The sequence below is a fragment of the Catharus ustulatus genome, chromosome 9, assembly GCF_009819885.2.
Source record: "Catharus ustulatus isolate bCatUst1 chromosome 9, bCatUst1.pri.v2, whole genome shotgun sequence".
Taxonomy (NCBI): domain Eukaryota; kingdom Metazoa; phylum Chordata; class Aves; order Passeriformes; family Turdidae; genus Catharus; species Catharus ustulatus.
This window is the reverse complement of record NC_046229.1, coordinates 4,702,377-4,720,230: the sequence shown is the minus strand read 5'-3', so window position 1 is coordinate 4,720,230 and position 17,854 is coordinate 4,702,377. Positions and strand designations below refer to the sequence as shown.

Sequence of the window (17,854 nt, the reverse complement as noted above, 5' to 3'; positions counted from 1 at the left end):
AGGACAAATGCCAAGCTACAGAAGGTATTTTTCCAGCAGCAGCATCTGGCTTCTTGGCAGACTCCTCAGGCAATTTTATTGGAAGCTTTAGAAATGCTGTTGGGTCAGTCCTGGTTATATTGCTTCGGAACTGTCTGGCAGATTCTTCTTCCTAGATGTCATAATCCTCCTGATTTACCTTGAAGGAATTAGCACACTTTTATCCATTTCAAAAACAGTTGACCTGCAGGGCATTTTGGGGCTGCCTAGACACAGTAAAAGTCACTGGTGTAAATCTGTGTGCCTTTGAACCAGCAGAATTTCAGCACCCAGTGCCTGATGCATCATCAAGCAAACAAGGAAGCCATGCAAACAATCTGTGTGTTACCAGCAAATTGACTTCATTCTTTATGATTAAAGGAAAAAAAAACACAAGGTGCATGAAAGATTAACTATTTAAAAAAAAAAAAAAGTAGGAATCAGCTCCTCCACAAAGGGCTGCAGGAAGGGAAGGCAGAGATGTCCTTTGCTCTCCCCTCATCCATCCCTTCCCCCTGCCGGCCCCAGCTAAGATCTGCATTATTCTGCAGCTGTGATCATGATTAATCCTCATCCACAAGGATGAAAGACACGATGCTGGTTTTGCCCGCCCTCTCTGCCTACCAACAAAATCAAGTCCACAACAGAAAGGCTTTCTGTCAGTTTGGGGCTGTCCTCTGGAATTCATACAGAGAAAAGGGACAGACTGCAATACAAAGTGAATTTATAGTCCGTAACACAGGTGGGACCCTCCTACTTTTAAAGACTTTTGTGCAATCATTTACATGAAATACACTTCTTAATTTAAAAAGAAAAAAACCCAGATGTGTTCATTACTACTACTTGTTTGTTTTTCTTTTTTTATGCATTCCCAGATATGCTTGGATTTTTTTTTTTTTCACAGAGGTTTCAGAAACTCCCACAAAACCCTGTACTGGGTTATTTTCTACGAAAAAGAGTCCTAATGCCCAAAGGTAAATACTAAAGGAGCAAGTAATGTACTCTATAATTTAATAAAGGGCTACAGATCTTGGATTTTCAGTAACAGCAGCATTCACTGAGCAGCATAAGAGCAGACTGACAGCACTAAGATACACATATCCAGGTCAAACAAAAAGCCAAACAGAGCTCTGTCATCAGCCCAGTGCAAATAAATCCAACCAGACACAGACTTCAGACTTGGCTAATGTGAATTGACTAATATAATTCCATTTTATGCAGGGAAAAACATATTCTGATAGTGAGCCAGCGGTGCTCACAAGGTCTAAATTTAGGTATCACTAGGGCCAGGTGAACCATTAAGTGAACTCATCTGAATATTATCCATATTAAAGATTTGCCCCATCCAGAAATCACCTTCCCAGATTTAAACCAAGTATCCACTCTCATTACTGCCTGCACCTTTTGGACATCCCTATTCATTAATTAAAATTTCTGCAGGATCACAGTACTCATCGACAAGGCAGCTTGGGCTTTAAAATGCTGTGCTGTGGCACACACTGAAAAAAATCAATTATTTAGGCTCCAGTACATGAACAGAAGTTCCTGGCACAGTAGAAACCAAGCCATATTTTAGGGGAGATGTAGCACAGATTCCCTTGTTTACCAGCTGGTTGCTGTGAAGTGCTGAGCAGTCTCCACGATCAGGTGAACATTTGGATACACACTGAAAACTGAATTTCCAGTGATGCCCTAGATTTCACTGACTATACAAAAGAGATGAAAGCTGCACACAGAGGCAAACAGAAGGTTTCCTGGATGCAGCAAAGATCTAAAATATTTTCATGAATTGCCTTTGATTCTGCACTCTCAACAAAGCCTGTAAACTGAGAGAGTGAACAGGAATAACCATCAAATGGGTGCACTTCAGTACAGCAAAGAAAATCAATTAAAAACAGAAGTAAAATGTTTCTCTGCCTTGTACACTGCTCTCCTGAAACACCTGGCACACTTAAGGCAAGGTACATTCCATTCCAGGGTAATACACCCTGATCTGAAATAAAGCCCTTGCTGTAATGAGAAGCAGTTGTTTCACCAGGCCAGTTTAAAGCCAAAAGGTGAAGAATTCCAAATCCAATTAAAACGAGAAGGAATTCAGGAATGCAGAATTTAATTACTACACTTGGAAGGTAGCCAGGACCATTGGGTTAAGCCTGGTGAAAGGGCCAGGGGAACTCAAAAGAATTCCAGTGGTCAGGCCCTGGCTCCTTTCCCCTTTCAGCAAGGCACCCTTGGAGCCACTGCCCTGTATTTGAGCCCCAGTGAAGAACAGCTCCTGGATTCCAGCCTTTCCAGCAGCTCCTGCCTCCCAAAGCCCAGCACCAGGCAGGCCTGGCCTTGCCCAGCTTGTGCAACCAGGCAGGCTCTCAGTACATGGTGAGCTGCAGATGATGCCCAGTTAAAATAATTTGGATAAAAAGATATTCAATGAAGTTGTCGCCTATGCACCACTTCAACATTTTGGTTTGGTTTGGGCTTTTTTTCAGATCAACAGACTAAATAGCAGACAGTAATAATATTAGTTTTGGAATGCGTGTGATGTTTGTGTTACCCACTCAAGTTAATTAATGGAAATAATGACAGAGTTACAAAATCAGGGATGATTAAGAACTTGAAGACCATCCGACCCGTTTCTCTGCCAGGGAGGATTTGTTCTTAGCAGTGCATTAATTCTGTTCTTCAGCAAACCTTTCCAAATCACAGGAGCAGCAAGAGTCCCATCAGAGGTGTTCACACTTTCAGGCAGATTCAGAGGAAGAAGTAAAACCCGGGAATAGAAGTCCCACCAATACCCTGTCATTATTCTGAGTTAACTGCTCTGAGATGATCTTGAGCAATTACTCTCATCCCTTACTGCACACACATTCCAAATTCCTGTAATCCTCACTCTGCCAGTGCTAAACCAATCCATCCCCTTCAGGTAAGATCTAATGGTAAAACCACATTCCACATTATTACACTCTCCATTATTAAATATTGCTTATTAGTTTGTACTTACAAAGTCAGGGAGATGTGATTTTACTGCTTGCAAATCATCCTTACGTGGGTCTCATGCTGTACTTACACTTCACTCTGCTCTTCCAGATAAGCTTTTTGCTTTCTGCATATTTAAATAGTAACTCTAATTATCCCTACTTGATTGCCCTCCTCTTGCAAAGCCTTTCCACAGGATCATCTGCAGCGAATTCTTCATCCTACTTAGATTTTAAGAAGCCTAAGATACATTATATTCCTTAATTTTAATAAGAGCATAGAAATGTTTCTTTCTTAAAAAAAAAAAAGATGCATAGCTGGTTTCTTCTTCAGATACATTTTTATCAAAAACACAGCAATAAGGGCAGAATAATGATTATTATTACACTGGGAATAGTAACATGACAGAGCAGTGCCTAGCATTAAAGTAAATTAAAAATTTAGAAAAAAAAAACCCAACCAATCAACCAAAAAAAGATTACTGACATGGTATCACATTGGCAAAGAAAAGTTCACCTAATTTTCTGAATATATTACTTCCTTTGCAAACAATGCTTAGAAGAGTTTTCTAGATTTATTTCACAGCACAGTCACACAAAACACTTCATACTTACAACTCACAGGTACACAGAAGCTACAGGCATGTACACAGGAGCTGAAATTAATGGTATTTAATGCATTAGCTCAGGTAGTCCAACCAAAGAAATGCACATTGCAGTAGACCAAAACATGCCAAGAAAATTTGAGTCAAAACTAATGTTTCTTTCCAAGAAATTTATTAGTCTTGCTGACCATTTTTAAAGAGATTTGGTTACTGATGATTGGTTTGATTATAGTGGTGTCTGGTAACACCATGAGTTAAAGTTGTGTGATATTTCTCTTTATAAGTTCTGGTTTTAGCTCCTTATAACTTCACCAAAATGAAGTTCCAAGGGCTGGCATCTTGCATGGGCAAGGGCACACAGAGTTCAACCTCCAAGAGCTTGTCCTGCTGCCCCAAGGCATGAGATCATCCCCTCCTCCTCCTCCTCCCCTGCTCAGCAAGCAGTGATCACAGACAGTGACTGCTTTTAGCACACAACCCTGACTTTGATCCTCCAGCAAGGACTGCCTGTACCTAAAGAAGTCACAGGAAAAGAGAAGTCACTCTGTGACTGCACACACAACTTTTCATTCCACCTGGGCAATGATTAACTCAGCATCTCTTTACTGGTGTGCTTGGCTCTGGAACAGTAATTTCCTTTTTGTGTGTGTGTGTGAGTGGAATTCCATGCAGGATAAAGCAGCAGCATGGGTGTACAAGAACCTTCCAGAATTGAGCTCCTGCAAGAGTTCCATCAGGAATTGGGGTTTGGGTCTGGCAGCAGTGACTCTTCCAAACATGACTTGGGAAAAACAAGATGTTCAATTCTAGCTGTGATTTTCAGGTCTCTGTGTCAAAGGGGGTCAGAAAGACAAAACACAGTGCTGAGCTGTGAATGCTCAGAGCATTCACTTCTTTATTAAATATTACATTATTGAGCACTATTTTAGTAAATAAAACCGACCAACCACACAGAGATTTCGTGGTGCATCTTTAAACCAAAGACTTCCTTTGGGAAATGTGACATTCAACAAGAAAATAAGTCTTTCTCTCATCTCCTCTGCTCCTCCCCATGAATTACATCCCTCTGGAGATGTGACACCACCTCTGGAACACAACAAAGCACCAGGGCCAGCCCTGAGCCAGCTGATTTCAGGTGCAACACTGAGAAAAACAGCACTGACCATCAAGAGGCTCAGCTCAAGGTCTTGTGCTGTCCAAGATGATGACAGAGAGGTTGAAAACAAAGTTACACCGATAATAAATGCTGAACACCTCAAAGCAAATACTTCACATTATAATAGCCATTAAAACATTGGGTTTTTTTCACCAAGCAGGTATTCCTATCACAACTGAAGTCAGGAAGGACAACCAGATTATCACAGCAATCACAGGTGAGAAGGCCAGCCTTCAGCAGCACAGTAACCTTCTAGCACTCTACTCAAGAATATTCAGAATATTATTGGAAGAATAATTCTGCCTGAAGCTCAGTAAGCCAGTCCCAGATTTTTTTATATGAAGTAATTTGATTCTATTTTTAGCCATTAAAGAACATTTGGATTAACAGATTGAAAAAAGTTCATTCACAGCTTTAAATATACATATATATGGCTGTTACAAACTTTCCCCCCTGCTGCCCATAAAACTTAACAAAATCAAGGCAGAAATTACATTTACATAGTCCTGAAAATATTTTAAAATCATTATTAACGTGTGTGATTTCATCTTGTTTTAGTTATGAGCCCAAAGTTGTATCCTGAATGCCATTTCTATAGAAATTGAGTGCCAAGTATTACCAAGTTGCAATTTTACTGTCTATGTAAAAATACCCTGGCAGCATTCAGGCAAATTAAATTTAAAATTAAACTTCAAGCCTTTGCATGCCACCATAGTATTTCAGGCAACAATTTCAAGAAGGGGAAAGCAGAAAACAGACTGTGCATATACAATAGTTCGAAATAGATTTCTCATGTCAAATGGCACAGTTTTTCCTTTTTTTTTCCATTAAAGAGTTATTTCAAATCTTCTGCTGAATACATTTACATGCCTAATGAAACCTCCTTGGTGATTCTTCTTGAATTACTCTATATGCTTTAACACTGCATACACTAATAGTGTACACATACATACAAATGGACACATAAATGCATGCATTCATGCACACAATACTCATGCAAAAAGAATTAATGGAATTTTTTGACTGGATGCTACCCCCTGTAAATATGTTAAACGTGAGCAGTGCTCATGGCTGGGTTCATTAACTAAAAATGCTGCTGTTGTCTGCACAATTCATGTTGCTCATGTGAGAAGGGATGACATGTAAAATGCTAATTTACAGACTCAGTTCTTTCCAATTTACCATCAGGGCTCTCTCTCCATGGGGGAAATCAGGGGTCACTCACTACAATTCTCAGGGAATAACTTGGGCTGAGACCTCACTCAGCACCTGGAGATAAAACTCTGCAGGGAGTCTACTCCAAGAAAAAGTGGAGAGAAAAGAAAAAAGGAATGTTCTGAATGAGCTGCAAACACATTTTCTGATGTGTTCTCATGGAAAAATAATATCCCAAAAGCCACAGCCCACTGACTGGCAAACATCCCATCTTCCAAGGGAAGAGGTAGTACATTTTAGATCAGCAGCTGATGTTAAAGATAACTCTTCTCACACTTCAGCTGTTCATCACCTATTTCTCCTCCAGTCTTTCTCCTCATCTCCCTGTCTCTTGAGCACCTGCAGCCTGGGAGACCTGCTCACATCTCACATCCCATCTGGAAATTATTCTGAACACACAGAACCAAGCATGGAACTTCACTTTACCAGTTCAGTTTGGACCCATGTCCCCATTATAGGTCGATGCAGCATTTGATGAACAGATGGAATTAAGAACTTGAAACCCCCATTATCTCCCCAACTAGAACAGCAATGCCACCATTCCCTGAAACATTCCAAGATTTCCCTCCACCACAGCTGTACCAGCTGCCTCTTCTACAAATGCCTTTGACACCCAGCAACTTCAGAGACTACAAATGGCAACTTGCTGCTTAACAATTTAAAAATACTTAAATAATTGATGTATTTCCAATTTCTGAGCAGGTTCATCAGTGGTTTTGTTTCCTGGATGCACCTCTGTGCTGTGTTTAACTTTCCACCCCTGCTCCTGGGTGTACAAACTATTTTGGTTTCAAAGATCTCTTCTACACAGGGCAAGTTTTCAGCAGGACTTTAAATTCTCTCCTGTAGCCTCTGTGTTAGTTTATCAGATCAGTCATTAAGGCTGAGCACTCTGAGGCTGATGGGTTTATCTAGGCTAGCCCAACTCCAGCTAATTGCATTCAATTTGACATTCTCCAAGCACTGACAGTCCTCATTCAAGCCGAGTGTGAAAGTTTTTAAATTAGCTTTCACAGTTTGATTCACAGACAGCAAATGCAAAATGGCACAGGATTAATTTTTTTCCCCCAACAACACAGTGTAACAAAATAGCCCAAAGGCTATTTTACTTCATTTGCTTTAACTATTAGGGAAGATTCACAGCACAATGTTCCAACAGAGACAAAAGCTCCAGAGGACTTTCAAAGCTCAGTATTGCCCCCATTAATTAAAGTACCATACATTTGTACAGCCTTTCCACTTTGTCACTGGATGTTAAAATGAAGTCTAGGCCATTTCAGACAAGCCACAGCCATTACTGCTTAAAACATGAACATACCAATACATTCTTCTCAATTTTATTACAGATCACATTTTTAATACCTAATAAAGTATGGCACTGGACTTAAGACAGGCTGTAGGAAACTCGTATGTTCGTGGGGAAGTACAAATCCTGACTTCATGTCATCTGACAATGTGCCTTTTGATCAGTCTGCCTTCATTTGCCAGACACAAGGTTAAAAGAAAATCAGAATATTGAATTATCTACTGCAAAAGTCATTTGGTCACTCCCAGCAAAGAGTGGCAGATCAGGATGGAAATTCAGCTTTGTTGGCACTCTGTTATTGGGTGTGTTCAAGCAGCTCCATCAACAAACTTAAAGATTTGTTATAGGCAAACAATCATAAAATATTCTACACTCAGTATTTAGGAGAAAAATATTTCTCCAGTTTCAGAGGAAAGCTAAAATCTGCACTAACAGTTTAGTTTATCTCGCCAAAGTACGTATCAAATTTATTTTACATAAAATCCAAAACTCATAAACAATCTTTAATTCAAATTAGTTCTAATACTCTAATAAATAATGATTCCAGTATAATCCAATAACTGTATCAATAGTGAAACTCACAGATGGAGAACTATTTTAAGGTATGAAAATTATTTCTAGTGAAATTTAAAAGCAAAAATTTGCATGCGCAGATAGATTCCAGCTTCATCCTCCACATTCCAGGTATTTACAGCCGAGGATACATAGGTCACATCTGACAAAGTGTAAAGTCAAAGGCCCATCTGTAAATGTCAAAATGTTAGTCACTGTGGTGGATGTAATTTAGGTACCTCTTGCCAGGAGGAGTAATCTCAAATATCAACCCAGCTTTATGAGTATTTTCTATTAAAAAGTTTCATACTTGCATTACAGTGATTGTAAATATTTTGTAAGTAACAACCCTTTATTTCACAAGCAAAGGACATGAGGAAATACAAAAATTTTACAAAACTTTCTGTTTAGGAAAAATTACACCTATACGTAGGAAACAGGAATTCTGTTGTGTGGATAGAACTAAGTCAGAGCCCAAACCAGGCAGGAGCAGGCTGTGAAAAGTGAGCCCTGACAGTGCTGGGCAGGCTTGGACAGTGGCCTTGGAAGCAGAGCTGTCCCACTCCTGCTGCCTGCATTAAAGTGCATTTGGGTACAGCTACAAAGGCCACAACTGCAGCTCTCCATGGTAATAGAGAGCAATTTGGATGTGCCTTTATAGCAATTTCATGAAATCTTTTCTGATGTAATGAAATTAAAGATGAAATTCACTGGATTAAACAGATCAGAAAATCTAACTTAACACTAATAAAATACAGAACTGAAAAATACATTATTTAAAAAAATGAAACTACAGTAATTTCACGATTATAAGCTGCATGTTACAATACAGAGTGTGATAAAAGGTATCTGTTTTATCACCATTTGTTGAGGGTGGGGGCAGTGATCCTGATCTCCATGGGAGATATTCTGCTAATGGGCCATCCATTGAAACCAGGTAGGGCAGTAACTAAAGACAATACATATCCTTGCACAACAATGAAGTTTTACACCCTTTTAAATAGAATACAGCCCACCATAAATGGAACTGGCAAATACAACCCAAATGTTCCTTGAATTAATCTCCTAAATTTATGGAGCTTCCCCAACTCAGATGGTAAATAACCACAGGTGGAGAGCTAAACTTGTCAGACAGTGCAAAAGAGAGACAATTCAATTGTCACTGGAAGCAATGCATACATTCCTCAGGTCACTTCATGCCAGGTGCTAACAGAGCTCAGAATCACTGAACACCACACTGATGTGACACACCAATGTTTGTCAATGTTTGTGCCTAAGAAACTTTGAAATCCATCCAGCTATAAATGCCACAGTGCAACTGATCAGTGCTGACCATGAAAGTCTCCCAGAGTATTCTCGTTTCTAAAACTAAGTAAGATTGAGGAAATTCTGGTTTTGGTAGAAGCGAATTTTCAATGGATTACTGGTGATTCCAGAGCAGGGACAGAGCATTACAAGCATCTGCTAAATGAAGTTTTCCTTTCCAGCACAGACACTGGCAATAGCTGGAGGTAAAGACACTAAGTTTCAAGATGATCTTGGCTATTCTTTGAAGATATCAATGGATAAAAACAATTCCTGATAATAAAGTCTAAGGGCCAAAGCAACTTGTATGAAAGCCATTACGATGTGAACTAAAGGCAGCAAGCACAATACACTGCACATTTCCAGAAACACCTCATCTGCTTTGACATTTTTATACTTATTATACTAATTTTATGTTTGGATCCTTAAGCTCTTCAGACATTTTGCTTTTTTATTTCCTCTGGGCACAGCAAGACAGAGACCTGATAGGGACCAGCAGAGACCTTGTTTTGACAAGTATTTCTGCACAAAAAAAAAAATGCACACATGCATTCAGATCTATCTTCAGACAGCCAAAATGTCTTCTAGAATTTTTTACTTTCTATTAAATGAACTTTAACTGCAATCCACAGATAAAATACTGCCTTTGAGTTACACAATCACTGTCCCAAATAATTATAATCATTATAATTTCCCTCAAATAATAGGGGAAAATTTTAGAACCATCAAGTGTGCTTAAGAGAGAAGAGGGAGCACTGCTGAAGATGAGGAAGGTCAGAAACAAGGAGATGCTACAAGACCAGCTGTTCTCAGAGTGCCTGCAATTAACAGCTGGCAGACAGTTGTTGGGGGCTCCCACAAAACTTGTTAACCTAAAAACATTCCCATGTAAAAGTTTATAGTGCCAATGGCAAACAAAACATCTCCTTTCAAACATCTTTTGTTTGTTTCAAAATAACATGACACTGACACTGAGGATTTTTTTTCCCCTGCTGAACTCATTTCTGAAAAAAGTACAACCCACATGTTTTCTGAGGCTGTTTTTCTCCATTTCCAATGGAAAGCTCAGTTTTAGCCTCACTGGGACACAATTCCTTGAAATAATGGAGTTCACTGCTGGGGATGGGCACTATTTTATTTTCTTGCCTTTGGCAGGAGTTGATTTCACTAAAGGCTATCAAGGGCTGTTTTTAGCCTGAAATTACCTAACAATGCTTAACTAAATCAGTTTATTACCAAACAATACCCTTTACACTTAACTGTCCTAATGCAAAGTAAAGTCAATGTTCAAGAGGCAAATCCTCAAAATGAACAAACATGCTGAGTTTCAGAAATGTTTGGTTTTCTTTCAAGGCAGTATCAAGCTACTTCTGTTGTCTCTCTAAGTTCAGTGCTGTTTTATTTTGATGGCTCTGAAAGAATCACCAGGTAGAAACTTTTCAGCTCTGCTTTACGTTACTCCTACTTCCAAGACAACCAGCATGAAACAGCAGCACAAATCCAAGAAGTGCAATTTCCATGAGATGTTACACTTGCCTGAGTAGCTGTTAACACCAGCTGCAGCAGCCAGAATATGAATTTTCCCATTGCTAAAATTGTAAAAAGCAAAACATAAAAGTGAAGGCAGCTTTATCATTACCTGCCTGTTCTCATTTCAGAAAGCTGGTTCCCCTTACCTTCTTTAAGTATCTACTAACAATTTTTTTCATTGCAGTTCATCTTGAAAATTAATCATCATAAATTTAAAAGCATTTTCTTGCACATCTGTCAGGTTGGTAGTGCTGTTTCATTTATTACAAGACCACATGACGCATCAGAGCTCAGTATTTGAACATGACATATTTTCACTTTGTTGTGATACCACATTCGAAAATTGTTCCTATCAATCTTTCACTGGAGCCAAAACTTAACTGTCTTGTTCACTGAAACATTAAATGCCAAGTCACACAGATGAATAAAAGCATTTGCAAGATGCAAACATTTGCAAAACTTTCCTGTTGAAAAGGTCTGTGGAAGGGAATCCACCAAAGTGAACCGAGCCCACAGTCAGTACCAAAAGCCATTGTTTGTAATCATCTTGGCCATCAGATCTCACTGAAAGTTAAATTATTTCATTAACAGGCTGAACTCCAAGTAGAATTTTGGAAGTGTTTACAGCCCTGATTTCCAAAAAGTATTAAAACTGCTGTGCAGTGCCAGACTCAGCTCATGCACTGCTCCACATCTGTGATTTTCTGCATTGCTCCCAGCGAGGAGCCCAACCCCAAACAAACAGGCCAGGTACTTACAGTCCCCAGAATGCATCATTTTCCCTCTAAACAGTGGCAGCAAACAGGCACCTCCAATACTGTATTACTTTCTTCTCTCATTCATGACGATGTCACACACAGGTTCTTTGATTCTGAAAGAGAAGCATTTCCCAGGTTCTGAGGACTGAGGTACCCCAGCCAATCCATCATGCTTTGTGTGCTAATGATAGACTCATGCAGACGAGGCATCAGGAGCAGGCAGAGGCAGCAGGCATGAAAAGGAGTGAATCAACTGTCAGGGGTTGTGATCTGAAGGACTGCAGGGCTGTGATTAGAATTTTCAATCAGGACTTCCACAATCCATCACGCTACAAGGGAAAGGGGGGGACACACATATTTCTTCATCAGCCCTTCCTGCTACGGGCAAAGTGAGTTCTGAGGCATTAAAAAAAGGGAATTTGAACATCTTATGCTCATAAGCAGGTGCTCTTCAGGGAGTGGAGAGTAAAGGATTTTCTGGGACTGCACAGCTACTATTTGTTGTCTGCACACTCAAGATTACGTGCAGCACAGCCTTTGAGATGATGAGAAACACAGCTCTTCCTCTCTCTCCTCTTACAGGTGCACTCGCAGCCACCTGAGCAAAAATAACCCTGGAAACCTTTGTGTGTTGTCTTTAGGGATGCAAAAAGGAATATAACTTCCAGGAATCCTTCATCAGAATTTGCTAACACGCTCAGTGAAACTTAAGAAAACAGAAAGGCAGAAAGGATTCTCACAACCTGTACAGAATCACCTGCAGCACTTGCTAGGAGGCATTCACTCACATCCTCCAAATGTAAAAAGGACCAGCAAGTTTGCTGAGTGTACAAGATCAGCTACCAAACACGTGGGCTAACCTTGTTTTCCTTGTGCTATTTGTTTGCCTTGGTGCTGCTGCCTCTGACTCAGAGAAAAATTCGATTCCACAACTCAGCAGGACTTGGAGCTGGGCTGGTTCTGAATCCTTGGGAAAGGCACAAAAGCTCTGCTGCTCTTCGTGCTTCTTTCCTCTCCTTCCTCACCCATGAAATGCAGCAACTCTGTCTGTCCAGACAGGAATTTTGCAAGAACTCATTCCCAAAGGGGATTTGCTGCCTCAGAGAGCCCATCCCCATGAAAATGCCAGCCCAGCAATCAGAACTGGGTGTTGGTGGCTGAAAGAAGAGTCCCAAGGTCTGTACTGATGTCACTACAGTTGTTTGACTCAAAATCCAGATCCAAGTGAAAAGCTAGGCAGACTAGACATTTATTGAAATATGTGAATGAAGCATTATTTTAAAAGGCAATTTTCGTGTTAAATGATGAATAATGAACAGTAAAGGCAGATCTTATTTACATAATTAATGTTTCAGTTATTGATATTCCTTCAGAGGGTCACTAGACATTTTTCTCCAAGTTAATTAATTAATAAAGCAACTCCTTTTATGTAGGTAATTGTAATCACTTCAATACTCAAAGGCATGTAAAATATCTGGCTTTTTTTCTTTAATGTTGCAACCCCAGTGACACAATGATAATTTGCATAAATATAAACACTAAATGGGTCCATTTAACTCCTGACTAGAAATAAATCCTTTGACTGTAACAGGAAAGGAATACATTAATTATGGACAAACATGGGAATCTGGGCAAGACCACCTTTTGTCTTTGCATCACATCATATTTTCCCTAACACAAATCTCAGCTTCAAGACACTGAACTGCTCATGGTGCAAATCTGTCCTCACTTTTAGCTGAAGATTGCTCAGAGGAGACAGAATAATTTGGGAAAAAAACAGACTTTATGGAGAAACCAAGGGAAACTAGAAAGCTGTTAGAGAACAGAAAGCTTTGAAGGCTCAACATCTCACAGGTAACAGAACTTTTCATTTTCCACTAAGAAATGCATTAGCAAATCCTGCAAACAGAAACCTGATCCTGCAAAAAATCTGTTACAGAAAGTCTAAGTGTCCATGTAAGTGCCACTCAAGCCAGGTCAGAGAGTTACTTTGCTCAGTAGCCGAAGTTTATTTGCTCTTGCATCAGATCAGGAAAAACAACCTGGAAAGGATTACTGGATGCACTGCGTGAGGAAGGTGGGACACCTGAGATATAATTATTTAATTATACAATTTATAATTATTTATAATAATTATTTAAATTATTTGTTGTTAAAATTTCACCTTGCATATGCAATCTGTTGTGTGATTTAATGAATAAGAGAGAAAGGGAAGAAGACGTCGATACTTGACAGTGACACCACTGACTAGCTCATAACCAGTCACTTCATTCTGCTATTTCCTCATCAGAAAACTCAAGTGGCTCCACTGTCAAGGATTCTGAAACACAATTTGGGATTTTTTTTTCCTGTTTGATACAGTGCCTAGGACCAAGGGGGAAAATGAAGGCAAGGAGGGCTCCAATCCACCTCCACAGTTCTGGGGAATGGGATAGCAGTAGAGATAATAAATGTTATTATTTGTATTATCCACTCATCTCCACCATATCAGCTGCTAAAACCTTGCAAATATTCCTGACACCATCACGAACCATTTCAACCTGTTTTCAGACTATAAATCTCGTATCTGATCTCCATCCAAGAGATTATAACAAAATGTGAAATAACCTAAATATTGAAAGCCATTTCACAGAAAATGGAAATAGATACTCTAGGGGAAAACACATTCCAGGCTTGCAAATTCCCTCTCTCATGTAATCCTTCTCCATATCCTTCCAGGGGACTATTTGATACCTCTCTCTCTCAGTGCTTTTTAACCACTGCAGATCTTTTCAGCCAGCAGCTGGTGGTATTTTCAACTGGTGGCTCCCATTCCAACCATGCAGGAGGCAGGAATGCAGCCACTAAGCAGGTTATGAATAAACCACTCAGGTTTTCTTTTCTGTGTTTCTCAGTAATTACAGTAATTTCAAGATTATAAGCCACACATTACAATACAGGGTGTGATAAAAGGTATCTATTCTATCACCATCTGTTGAGGGTGGGGGCAGTGATCCTGATCTCCATGGGAGATATTCTGCTAATGGGCCATCCATTGAAACCAGGCAGGGCAGTGTTCTTTATCTTTTCACAACCCATCCTTCCTCCAGCCAGTCATTTTCTGCTCATGGCCATTGAGTCCCACTGTGGCACTGATAAAATTACTGCATCCCATTGGGAGTTGCTCCAGCCAGGGGGAAGAGCCCAACATTTCTTACCAAGATAAAAACAGAGGTTTTGGGACACTAAGGGAGCCCCTTTCTCCACTGGACTCCAGAGGAAAACCGGATTTCTCCACATCCCCACTGGAGCTCCGGAGGGAAACTGCACCTTGTACAGGAGCACTGCTCCAGCTGAGCCACATCTGTCACTGCAGGAGGATGCAGCCACCATGGGATGGGACTGCTGCCAACACCCTGCCTGACTGATGGGGTGTCAGGCTGTACTCTGACTGTGTCAGGGTTTGGGGTTTGTTCTTTGTAGTACTGTATTTCTGTTTTAATTTCCCTAGTAAAGAACTGTTATTCCTAATTCCCATATCTTTGCCTGAAAGCCCCTTGATTTCAAAATTATAATAATTTGGAGGGAGGGGGTTTACATTCTCCATTTCAAAGAGAAGCTCCTGCCTTTCTCAGCAGACATCTGTCCTCCAAACTAAAACAGCAACTTTTTGTTCTTTGTCCATATATCAGCCACACCTGATTATAAGCCGCACTTTGGGTTCCACTTCCAAAGGATCAATGTGCTTCAAACAGAGGCACTACAGGACTTAACAGCAAGTTTTAAGTGTTTCTCACAAGACAAGAGTCTCCTTGCAGGTATCCAGGAGCTCAAGAGCTGCTCTGAGTGTAAATCTGTGCCTTTTGGCCAAAATCCTCAACACAAAGACGCAACAATGGACACATCCAAAACAAGATATAAATGAAATTCCAGATCAACAAAGCTCCGTTAAATCAACTTAGCAATTCCATCTCCATGGATAACAATTTGGCTTGCAGTGGTGGGCTAAATAATGCAGTTGAACACATTAAGAATAGATCTGTATTCAGGCTGAATGGACTGTTAGCTCAGGAAAAAAAGACAGGAGGGAAAAGAAATGCTGAAGTAGCTGTTTCCTGCCCACAGCACATTTTGTCTTCTCCTTCATCTTCCAAAACTATCATGATCATACATCTATCAACATATCATACACTTGCCCTGTGAAAGAGACAAAATAGCCTGAAAATCTGTGTCTGCACCATCAAAAGAAGAATCAATTCATCTAGATGCATAAACCACCCAGAAATCAGTGTAATCAAAGTGGGGCTTCTCCTCTGCCATCCAGTCTCTGCAACAGCAAGTGCTGCTTTTATATTTTATTATTTTATACTGCAGACATCTTCACTTCCCCTGAGTGCATTTAGCAGCAAACCAAGAGATTTCTCCTCTGACCAAGAGGCAAGTCTCCCTTTCTCTCCCCACAGTCAGAGTTTCAGTTTTTCCTGAGACAGTAAAAACTTTCTCTATTGTCAGCAATAAAAGCTTCTCCTAAAGTAGTTCTTTCTCTATGTAGCCACATTTTCATCAAATTTTAGTGCATACATTTTATGAAAGTGTTTGATAACCCCAGGATTTGGGTTAGAAAAGAAGATGAAATGTAGGCTAGGCTACAGGGGGCTTTCTAGGGAATACCCCACTAAAGCACTCTCCTGATAGCTAAGGTATCTTCCTTGCTATTAAAGCAGTGATTGTTGAGCACAGATTTTCAGTGGGCTCTGGAGGTTTAAAATCTTAGAAAGACCTAATTTCATTCAAAACTATCTGCTGGCCTCCTCTGGATTTTATATCTGTCTGAGTTCAGATGGAATACAGAAGGAATGATACACCATTAGCAAAAAACTTTAGTTTAATTTTCTATCTCCTATAAACATCATCTAATGCTGTCAGATTTGCTATAGAACATTTATTGTTTTGACTATCAAAAAAGAATTATTTTTTTAGATTAAAACCAGCACTTCAAGGAGGACATAAAATTACATGATTTCTATTGCCTCAAAGTAGGCAATGAAAACTTTAATGTATCTGTTCCTATCTCAGGCATATCTATGAATATCCTTAAAGCACAGGTATAATATTCCACCAATGTTTTTATTCCTAGTTTTGCTCGAGTTAAATTATATTTTTAACTCCAAAAGGGATCCATTTGCATAGATATTTACACCACCTGCCCTATTCCAATACTTTGGGTCCAGTTTAAACACTCTGCAATGCCAGAATCCTCAATACAGCTAAAATCTTCACAGGTGTTTATAGGAAGTAGACAACACAGAATTCCCAACTCTGTGCCTTTTAATGCTTCTTTTGTGAGGAAAATCCTGGAAGTGAAAGAATTCCAGACTCATCCTTTGTGCTGCCCTTTCAGGACATGCTGAGCATCACACACATCCCCAAGCCTGTGTGCAGTGAGGGTGACAAGACACTCCTGAGGGTTTTTTTTTTCCCCTTTCTCAAGATTTCAGTGCTTATGTGTGACCTCCAGTGTTTAAATGATGACTGTTCAGTGCATCACTTACAAAAACCAGCCATTCTCATTTCCTTTACACTCCTCCTCACAGAAATAAATCAGCATCCTGACTGATTGAAACACTTAGCTGCCAGTCACTCTGCCTGGTCCCTTCACTGCCAGCCCCTGAGAACTCCAGAGATGCAGGGAAGTGATTAAATTGTAACACGGAGCCCTGAGAGCAATAACTAAGTGAGCGGTTATAAACAAATAACACAGTTCTTCATAATTCAGTAAAATGCATTATCTGATTTTGTGTGTGGTTCTGAAAGCCAGTCAGAGCAGCAGTGCTTTTTTACTAATGCAATAATGTTTCTGCTTAATGGTGGAAAGCACAGGAGAGCAATACATGGCCTACAAATAAGAGTAAAATGTGCAAGCTTAACAATACAAGTTTATCTTCCTTATGAATTACCTAGGCAGAGCTTTTATTATATGAGATCCATTGTTTCCTGATCTGCAAATTACTTCCTGAATCTATTAACTGTAATGGGAGAAATGTATTTTTCAGTCTTGTCCTCTGAAAAAAAAAAACTTACAATAAATCAGTGTAAGCAGGTGAGACTGAACTGGCAACAAGGCCAAGGTATCTCAAGTGTGCAATCCCTGGCTCGCCATAACACTAAAGGATTTTTTTTTTTTGAGGTGGGAGCACAGAGATGAAAGGATTTACGTGCAAATTATCCAATGATAGTACAATTCTGGAGTATTACCATGGGTGTGAAGGATTATTAAAGATCAAGTTGGATTTTTCCAGCCTTACTTCAGTCACCTCCAGGGAAACGAATTCTGCAACGCTCCATAGGAAATAAAGAACAACCTGAGTATATTAAAAGACTCATGATATAATTCCATGAACTACAAGCTTTCTTTGTAACTCAGATACCTCAAAGTGCACAACACTTCTATCACAGTC

The 17,854-nt window shown here is 39.8% G+C and overlaps 1 protein-coding gene across 16 annotated transcripts in view; it reads right to left on the bottom strand.

The window, feature by feature from the left end:
* The window catches only part of DAB1 (DAB adaptor protein 1), a 408,913-nt gene that overhangs the window by 115,772 nt on the left and 275,287 nt on the right, over positions 1-17,854 (bottom strand). For 13 of the 16 annotated variants that reach the window (XM_033068085.2, XM_033068083.2, XM_033068091.2 and 10 more), the window contains one exon: positions 11,418-11,530. The exons of the other annotated variants lie outside the window; for them this stretch is intronic. The gene's annotated coding sequence lies outside the window, so the exon portion shown is untranslated. The remainder of the gene's footprint in view (positions 1-11,417; positions 11,531-17,854) is intronic. 16 annotated transcript variants of the gene reach the window in all.